This window comes from Prionailurus bengalensis, chromosome A3, assembly GCF_016509475.1.
Source record: "Prionailurus bengalensis isolate Pbe53 chromosome A3, Fcat_Pben_1.1_paternal_pri, whole genome shotgun sequence".
NCBI lineage: Eukaryota > Metazoa > Chordata > Mammalia > Carnivora > Felidae > Prionailurus > Prionailurus bengalensis.
The window spans coordinates 28,751,289-28,761,426 of NC_057354.1; positions in this window are offsets into that span (position 1 = coordinate 28,751,289).

The window sequence follows — 10,138 nt, forward strand, 5'->3', positions numbered from 1 at the left end:
GCGACAGGGAGGAGAGGAGGCCGCTCAGGACCGGCGACCCTGGCTGGGCCCCTCTGTGGGGCCTGAGTCCCTGCCGTCGCCGGCCCCTCTCCACCCCTCCAGACTCTCTGATATCCCCCACAGTGCCAACAGCTTCCCTGTTCCGGGACCAAAGACTTTGACCACTTGGATGGATGGACTCCAGTGACCCCACTCCCGTAAAGCAAAAGAAAATAAAAGCAAGTAACAGGAGATGACAGGTGAAGATCAAGGCCCAAAGAGTGGCTTTGATGATGGACTCGCGGGCTCCGTGCACTTAGGGAGGGGGGCACGTGCGTGGGAGCAGGAGGAAGAAAGCGAAGCCCGGGGAGGAGTGATCGCCTTCATAGAGACCCGCAGCCCCACAGGAGCCAACGGGGAAGTTCCAGGGAGGTGAATTTCACCTTCGGAGGAAGAAGGGCTTTCTAACATCGAAGGCTGCTGTCCAATAGTGAAACCTCTTACCTTCTGAGGGGGGACTTCCCTTCACCAGGGGCGCTGGATGCATGTCACGGATGCTGGAGGGAGGTTCTGGCAGAGCCGTGGGACGAGGAAAGGGCTTTTCAAACCATGGGCCACGATGCAACCTTGGGACATGAAATCAGTTGAATGGACCCAAAGCAGTAGTTGTTTTTTTTTTTTTTTAATGGAAAAGATAGGAGATCTTTTAATGGAAAAGATAGGAGCCTGGGTGGCGCAGCCGGGTAAGCGTCCCACTTTTGGTGTCGGCTCAGATCATGATCTCACGGTTTGTGAGTTCGAGCCCCCCCGTCGGGCTCTGTGCTGACAGCTCGGAGCCTGGAGCCTGCTTCGGATTCTGTGTCTCCCTCTCTCTCTGCCCCTACCTGGCTCTCTCTCTCTCTCTCTCTCAAAAATAAATAAACATAAAAAAATTTTTTTAATCAAATAAAAGAATGGAAAAGATAGGAGACGACATAAGAGAAGACAAGAGGAAATGTCTGGGTTTATCCCACATAGTTAGGAAAAACGCCGTTTCATGAAACTTTCTGTGCGTGTGTATGTGTGTCTAGGCGTCTGTGTGTGTGTGTGTGTGTGTGTGTGTGTGTTCACACTGGACAGCGACATAAAGTGCATTACTAACGGTGGATGCTAGTCAGAAAGATCAACAGCCTCAGAAAGTTCTTCTCCAAGAACCTCCCATCTTTGCGGTCATGTGAGGCAAGGGTCTTCGATTTTATGTGTGGAATTATGAGACTAGAATTCTGAGACTCATTTATTTCTTTTTCATTCATTTACTTCACATTTATTTAACAGCTCTTGTAACCGCGCTGGGTGCCGGAGGCACAGAGATAGATCAGAATCAGTCCCTGCCCTCAAGTCAAGTGAGGGAGACAGACATTTAAGCAGATCATTATATACAGCGTCGTATATAATGACACTGCGCTTCAGTAAGCATTTGGGCAAGGCGTGTGCATATTTCATCCAAACCCATGAGGGGGGTGCTTTTCTCAGCACCTGTTCTGCAGGTGAGAAAAAAAAATCAAGGCTAAGTTGGTCACACAAAGGATTAATCAAGGACACTCAGCAGAGCCCTGATTTTCCCCCAAGACCACCTGCGGGTACAGGTCAGGGGTATGGGGGCTCGAGGATGAAGGGTCAGATTGGGGCGGCTGGGGTGGTGAGGGAGAGCCCAGGAAAGCATCACAGCAGAAGGGACTCTTGAACTACCTCTCGAAGGAAGAGTGGGAGTCTGATGGCTTGGCAAGGTGGCAAAGGCTTTCCTTCCCTCAAGAGACAGCCAGGAGCCATGCTGAGAATAGGAAAGGGTAGGATTTGAGAGGAAACAGACCCGGTTTGAACTTTAGTTCCAGCTTTTACTAGCTGTGTGACCCTGGGCAAGCCACTTAACCTCTCTGGTTCTCCATTCTTTTCATGGAAGGTTATCATGAGAGTAGAGATCCCGTACGTATGTAACACATCTAGCATTAGCACAATAGCAGAAGCTTCATGCTGATTACAATCCAGTGACGCACTTCCCCTGAGTTCAAATCCCAGCTTTGGCACTTACCATCTGGGTGACCTGGGGTAAGGTGCTCACCTCTCTGTGCCTCATCTTTAAAAGGGGAATAATGAAGAGTACCTGCCACGTAAGGCTATGAAAATAGAATAAATCACTATATGTGAAGGTTCAAGGTGCACGGTAGAGACTGGCCACTGACAATACTTGCTCGCGCTACGGGCTGTGATAAGAGCTTTATAATTGTATTCATTCATTAGAATAACAAATGACTGTTGAGGGATCGCCGAGTTGCAGGCAACGTTCCAGGTGCATCAGAGAATCTCACTTAGTTCAGAAGCACAAGCTGGACCCCTGAGTGTGACATTGAGTTCGTCTTGTGGGGGGAGTGGCAGCGGGGACAGGATTTGGGTGGTGAGAGAGGAGGCTGGAGGGATGGGGCAGGCCATACTGAAAAACATTTTATGTCACATTTACAATCATTTCATGAGCACCCTGTAAGCAGTGGAGAGCCCACGGTGATTTTCAATCTGGGGAATTTTTATTCTTGGAGTTTATGATTCCCCAGTTGCAAAACTCTATGTGCCAATGTCTTTATGATCCCAACATTATAGCCCTATGATTTTGTGACCCTTCATAATTTCGTACTTGCAGTGGTAGATTGATATAAAAAATGGCCACAACAGGGGCTTCTGGTGTCAAGTCTGACACGTAAAGTGCTGAAAAGCCATTGCTTCTGTCTTAACCATAAGCAAAAGCTAGGTGAGCTGAAAAACAATGACTACTCTTGAATCCACCCGAGAACTGAGGTTGCAAGGCACACTGGGACCCCAGAATCTGAGCAGTCAGGCACATCCAGAAAGATACGGCACCCAAGACTGGCTTCCAACTGCTGAAGGCGATTTGGGCACCAGCATAAGAGACAGAAGTCCCCGGGGACCCTGGTCATGGGCGGTGGGGAAGACCTCTTACTTTTGCAGCTTTTTCCTCCAGGAACCTCACCAGGTTCCAATGGGGGAGGGTCTGAGAGAGCTCCCCATGTGGCTCTGGCGGGGAGAGGCAAAGAGAGGCCATGGTAAAGTCCTCCCGTGACCTTCCCCCTCAGCTCTGGTGGATAGGACTTTGCCAGAAGGCAGTTCAGAGACTTTATCACAGCTAAGGCAAAAGGAACTCTGTGCCTCCTCAGTCCTCTCCAGACTTCCTGTTTCACTCAAGGTGTTGGGGGGGGATACCCTAGACAACAGAGTGAATAGGCTGGGCTGTTTTAGCCAGAGAAGACACCAGAAGCAGGGGGAGGGGAGCGCTACCTCGGGAGGAGGAATAGAAACACTCCCAAAAGGCCATGCTCCTGAGATAAGAGGAACCCACTAAAAGCCTGAAACTTCATTAGAAGGTCAGGGATGCCCCCACCCCCCGGCTTTACCATCACACCTGTAAGGCTCCAGAATCATAATAGTGCATGACGGCTGAAATTACGGCAAACCACAGGGAAGCTCCAGAAATGAAAAAGAAAGAGAGAACAAGGACACAGAGGAACTTGAAACCTATACTTGTGCCTAGAGCTACAAGTATTGAGTGCAGCTCAGCTCCTAGAAAGATTAGCGCCAGTCCTCAGTATTTATCATTCTATACAACGTGTCCAGCTTTCAACAAAAATTTACAAGGCAGGCTTGCGTTAGTTTCCCGAGGCTGCCGTAATGAATTACCACGAATCCAGTGGCTTAAGACAACAGAACTTGGGGCACCTGGGTGGATCAGGCTGATGAGCGCCGGCCGACTCTTGGTTTAGGCTCGGGTCACACGGGATCCCAGGGTCGTGCGATCAAGCCCCGGGTCAGGCTCTGCGCTGAGTGTGCTGCCTGTTTAAGATTCTCTGTCTCTCTCCCTCTGCCCCCCCACCCCCATTCGTGCCGGATCTCTCTCCCTCATAAGTAAATAAGTAAATAACAAAAACAGAAATGTTATTTCCTTACTGTCCTGGAGGCCAGAAATCCATAATCAGTGTCACTGGGCTAAAATGGCAGCTGGACTGCCACCGTCTGAGGGTTTGAGAGGAGAAGCGCTTCCTTGCATCTGGCGGCGGCCGCCATTCTCTGGCTTACGGTGGAGAGTCTATTTGTCTTCTCCATGGTCCCATCGCCTTCTCCTCTTCTGTGTGATTACACGATGGCTGTGATTGCATTTACCCTGGACAATCCAGGATGATCTTCCCGTCTCCAGATCTGGTTCTTCAGCCTCCCCCAGGGAAAGGAACAAAAGGCAAGGAAAAATGCAGACTTCGGAGACAAAACAGACATCAGAAGCAGACTCAGATATCACACTGATGTTGGAATGATCAGACAGGGAATTTAGAATACCTGCGACTATAACGTTAAAGATTCTAATGGAAAAACATTCTCCAGGGTTCCGTAGGTTAGGCCACAGAAAAAAAGTCTTACTACGCTTTAGAAGATTGAAGTTATATGGAGAACAGATAGTCTCTTGACTGCTGCTAGAACCATATGCAGAAGAAAAAGATCCTTCGTATAGACCTTAGACTTTACATAAAAGTAACTAAAGTGAACTCATATCACAGACCTAAAGGCAAAACACAAAACAATAAAAGTCTAGAAGAAAACAGGAGAAAATCTGCTTGACTCTGGGTTTGGTGGTGAGTTTTTAGATGCAAAACCAAATATGCAATCCATGAGAGAAAAAAGTTGCTAAGTTGGACACCTGTTAAGCCTTTGCTCTGTAAAATGCACTGTTGTTTATAAATGTTTTTATTTATTTTGAGAGAGAGGGAGAGAGAGAGAGCAGGGGAGGGAAAGAGAGAGAGGGAGACAGAGGATCTGAAGTAGGCTCTGTGCTGAGAGCAGGGAGCCCTATGTGGGGCTCAAACTCATGAACGGCAAGATCGTGACCTGAGCCGAAGTTGGATGCTTAACCGACTGAGCCACCCAGGTGCCCTTGTAAAGTGCACTGTTAAGAGGATGAAAAGACCCCAGCCACAGGATGGGAGTAAATATTTACAAATCATGTATCAGATAAAAGATCATATCCAGAATATGCACAGAACGTCGCAAACTCACCAGGAGGAAGAAAACAAACAACCCAATTTTAAAATGGGCAAAAGGTATGAACAGACACCTCAGCAAAGAAGACACAGGTGGCAAACAAGCCTACAAAAAGATTCCCAGCCTCATTTATTTTTGGGGAAATGCAAATTAAAATAAAGTGCAAATGTAAACAACAACTACACGCCTATTCAAATGGACAAATCCCTCCCCCCCAAACTGACAAAAGCAAGTGCAGATGCAGATGCGAAGCAGCGGCAACTCTTACTCGTTGCTGCTGGGAGTGAAAAATGGCACAGTTACTTTGGAAGACAGTTTGGCAGTTTCTTACAAAGCTACTTCTCAACTTACCATATGACTCAGAAGTTTACCCAGCTGATTAGAAATACTACGCTCGCACAAAAGCCCGCACACAAATATTTATAGCAGCCTTATATTCCTGACAAAGCTGGAAGCGGCTAAGAGTTCCTTTCATAGGTGAATGGATAACAGTGGTACATCCATCCATACGATAGAATACTATTCAATGATCAAAAGGAAGCCGCTGTTAAGCCGTACAACAGTACGGATGCGTCTTAAATGCATATTTGCTAAGTGAACGAAGCCCGTCTCAAAAGCTATACACTGTTTGATTCCATTTATATGAATAACAAAAAGGTTAAACTATAGAGAGCAAAGACAGACCAGTGGCTGCTGCAGGTTTGAAGAGAGCGGGATAGCCGATTAGGTGAAGCACCATTCCAGAGCCGTGAAACCATCCTGCCTGGCCCTGTAGCAGTGGGCACGTGACTATCCACTTGTCAGGACTCAGAGACCTTTACGAACAAGAATCGAAGCGAATCGTAATGCAGGCAGATTTGAAGAAAGAGTTTAACTGTATCATAAACGTATGACATAGTCTCACCGAGTGATGTGGGCAATAGGTGTGCCGACCTAAACAACTTTGGGAATATCTGGAGACAACACTAGAGGCCAAAGAACCGTCCGTCCATAAGCACTGTACTCTAGTTGGTAAAGTTATTTCTCATGGGAGCACGGGTTGAGAATTCCGAAACTCCCATGCATGTGTGCTGGAATTGCCCAATTAAATAAATTAGGACGCCAGATGGTGGGAGCAGGTGTCTCGCTGTTGAAGTGGGGGATTCTAGATAAGCAAGAGGAGAGAGATAGGATGAACGCTATGAATGGGGTTGAGTGGGAGGCATTAGCATGAAGTCATGTTTCGCTTAATATAGATGCTAATGAACAGATATAGAAATACAGTTATGTGTATATACGTGTGTGTGTGTGTGTGTGTTACACATAGTACCCCCTGAGAATGGACTCCAGTCACAACAACCACACCCAGGGTACAGACCTTGATTAAAAAAAATTTTTTTTAATGTTTATTCATTTTTGAGAGACAGAGTGTGAGGGGGGAGGGGCAGAAAGAGAGAGAGACAGATAGACAGAATCCAGAGCAGACTCCAGGCTCTGAGCCGTCAGGAGAGAGCCCGATGTGGGGCTCGAGCCCACGAATTGTGAGACCATGACCCGAGCCGAAGTCGGATGCTTCACCGACTGAGCCACCCAGGCGCCCCAAGGTCCTGATTTGCAATACCACTCTCCAGTGAAAGGAAACAGGCTCCGTGGAGAAATGGCTGATTGTAGGGCTGGGGCCAAAAACAAAGGAGATGAACTTGGAGGTAGTTACAGTGCCAGAAAGTAAGCAAGTGCTCAAAAATAAAAATAAAACCAAAAACAAATGATGAGGGTATGTCCCAAGGGCACGGGGGCCACTCATCTTAGTAGCCCAAACGGGAAAAATGTGAGCAACAAAACATATAACATAGTGTTAGATGACGCAAAGTAAAGAAGAAATACCCATGAGTCCACGCTGATATGATACATGACATAAACAAGTTTAACAGTAGAGTTCCGAACACTTTGTGTAGACCCTGCCCCCTCAAGGAAGCGGGGAGTAACTCTTCCTCTCTTAAGTGTGGGCTATGCACAGTGACTTCCCTTTACAGGGAACAATATGGAAAAGGGGAGAAAAGAGAAACCTAAGGAGCTAAGATGATTAAGTGTAATATGGTACTCTGGATGGGATCCTGGAATGGAAACAAGACATTAAGGAAAACTAATGAAATCTGAATAGAGTACGGAGTTTAGCTAACGGAGATGCATCACTGATTGGTTCTTTTTTTTTCTTTTTTTTTTTTCAACATTTATTTATTTTGGGGACAGAGAGAGACAGAGCATGAACGGGGGAGGTGCAGAGAGAGAGGGAGACACAGAATCGGAAACAGGCTCCAGGCTCCGAGCCATCAGCCCAGAGCCTGACGCGGGGCTCGAACTCACGGACCGCGAGATCGTGACCTGGCTGAAGTCGGACGCTTAACCGACTGCGCCACCCAGGCGCCCCACTGATTGGTTCTTTAGTGGTGACAAGTGTCCTACGGTGATATAAGATATTAGCAATGGGGGAACCTGGGTACAGGGGTATATAGGAACTCCCTGTATTAGCTTTGCAACTTTTTTGTAAATCTAACTATTGTAAAATAGAAACATTATTTAAACATATTGTTCAATGGCCGCAACAGTTCACGTCCCCTGCATCATCCCTTTTGCAATGTGACTTTGCCACCCTTCCCTTGGAAAGCTGGTTTCTATCTCCCCATTGAATCTGGGCTAGCCCGTGACTTGCTTGGGCTGAAAGAATGGGGACAGAATGTGGCACCAGTCATGGAGTTTCAAAGGCCTTGCACTATGGATTGAGACATTGCCCAAGCACCCTTCGTAGCCCAGCCAGGAGCCAACCAAACACCAGATATGTGATTGAGTCTCTTCCTCCTAGACAACGACCTGCAGACCTGCCCTCTGCTCCGGCCACAGAGAGCCAAGGCAAAATTAGCTCAGCCCTACCCAGATCAGCAGGGCCACAAGTGATTCATATGAACCATAAGAAAAGCTTTTGATTATACAGCAATAGCTAAGTAATGCATTCATGCTCGAGCACACTGGTGTGTGTACAAGGTTATTTTGTTGCAACAATATGATTATAAAAGATTACGAGCAACCTAAAGGCTCATCCGTGGAAAACTGATCAAATAATTATGAGATCTGTACCACGGAATATTATGCAGCTGTTCAAAAGAATGAGGCCGCTCCGTACGAATCGCCATGGAACAAATCCCATGATACATCTTCTAAGTGAAGCTTCGAGATGCCGAGGAGCATACAGAGGCAGCTACCCATCCTGTGAAATATTTATATTTGCACAGACTTTCTGCTGGGGGATATACACAAGGCGGGTGACAATCACCGCCTCTCAGAAGGGGAACTGGCTGCTGGGAACAGCCGTGGAAAGGACACTCCCTTTTCACTCTACTATCTTTTTTTGTCTTTTGAGACGTGGAAACGTGTTGTCTATTCAAAAATAAATAAAAGCAGAATGAAAGAAAAGAACCCCAACAACCTGTGCCTTTCCATTTCGGCCTGTTATTCTCCACTCGCAAGATTCCCCAGATCCGCGGGGTTGCAAAGAGCAGCGGGGGAGCCAGGCTGCATTTTCTCCCGCCCTCCCCGAGGACAGCCTCCACCACGCGCTAAGGGAAGCCTGTTTCTGCGGTTCCCTTGTTTGCGAGCCCGGCCAGGCCGCCACGACCGCGCCTGCCACTAGGGGGCAGCAGGAGGCTACCTTCCCGGGCTGGAACTGCGGAGAGGTGGAGGTCGGCCCGAGTAGCATAGCAGGCTGGCTGGCTCCTCCCGAAAGGGCTCGGGCTTTACGTATGAAATATAATAATATCAACAATAACGATAGAGAAAATAAATGGTTTCTATCTGGGACCAAAACTCATCCCCAAACCCCCTCCAGGCACTGGATCATCCAGCCAGTTCCCATAGCGTCCCCAGGAGAAGCCTGTGCCTCTGTAGGGGTTGGGAGGCAGGGTTGAGGGTGCGCGGCCGAGAGGCGGGGGGGGGGGGGGGGGGGGGGGGGGGAGCGGAGGAAGATGACCTTGCCCTCCACCTGCACCCAGCTGTATAAAACCTGCCTGAGAACTCGCCCTTCAGGCTGCCGAGACCAACAATCCTTACACTCAGGAGATCTGGAGGGTTTGCCATTGACCACCCCCCCCCCCCGCGCGACCCTGAAAAAGCCCCTTTCAACCTTGAACCTGCTCCACCTCTGTAAACTGAAGACGTGGCTGTAAGAACGAATGAAGGGATTCATTTGTGCCCTTGACCTAAGGACCTTCTGGGCTGTCTTATCCCCATTTTACAGAAGCTGTGGCTTCAGGGGGCAGAGCAACTTGCACCTGGCTGCACACCTGGCAAGTGGCGAGCTGGGTTCGAATCCAGATTTCCCTGGCTCCTGACTCCCAGCTCTTACCGCTTAACTTATCCTGCCTCCGCGGGCCGCCGAGAGGGATTGCACCGGAGAGGTGGCCGCGAAAGAGCGTTGGAAAGGGGCACGAGGCCGCGTTCCCGAGTCCCGTCTGCGTGCCCGGCGCGCACCCCTCAGGGAGGTGCTTTCCCCTGGAGATGGGCCGTGTGACCTTCGCGCCCCCTTGGGACAGGCGAGGAGCGGGAGGCGCCCTGCGTCTCCGCCCTCCCCCCTCATCCCCTCCCCGAGAATAGTCTAGATGAGCCGGCCGCGGCTTGCTCCCCGCCAGCGGCGCCCGCGGCCCCGCCGCCCCCAGCGGGCCCGAGGAGGGCGCGCGGCTGCTGGGGGCCGGGGCGCACGCTGCACTCCGCAAACCAGGCCCTTCAGCAAGCGCGCGGTTCTTGTTTGCGTGCACAGGCCTTTGTTCGCGCACCGGGACGGAGACCCCTTTTCCTCGGTCGCTTGGGTCGCGTCTTGAAACACACACGCGCCAGGAACAGAAACGCCGCGCTGCGGCAACCCGCGCTCAGAGCGCGTCTCTGTGCCTGCCCGGCGGGCGGCGGGCGGCGGGGCTGGTCCCTGCGGCCCTTCGCTCCCAGGCGCTACACCCCTGCCTCAGTTTCCCCATCTGCACCGGGAGGTGGCGTGCATCAGGGCCCAGCCGCCGGCTGGAATTCGGTCTTTGCGAGCGCCGCGCGCGGGAGGCGGCGGGGAGCG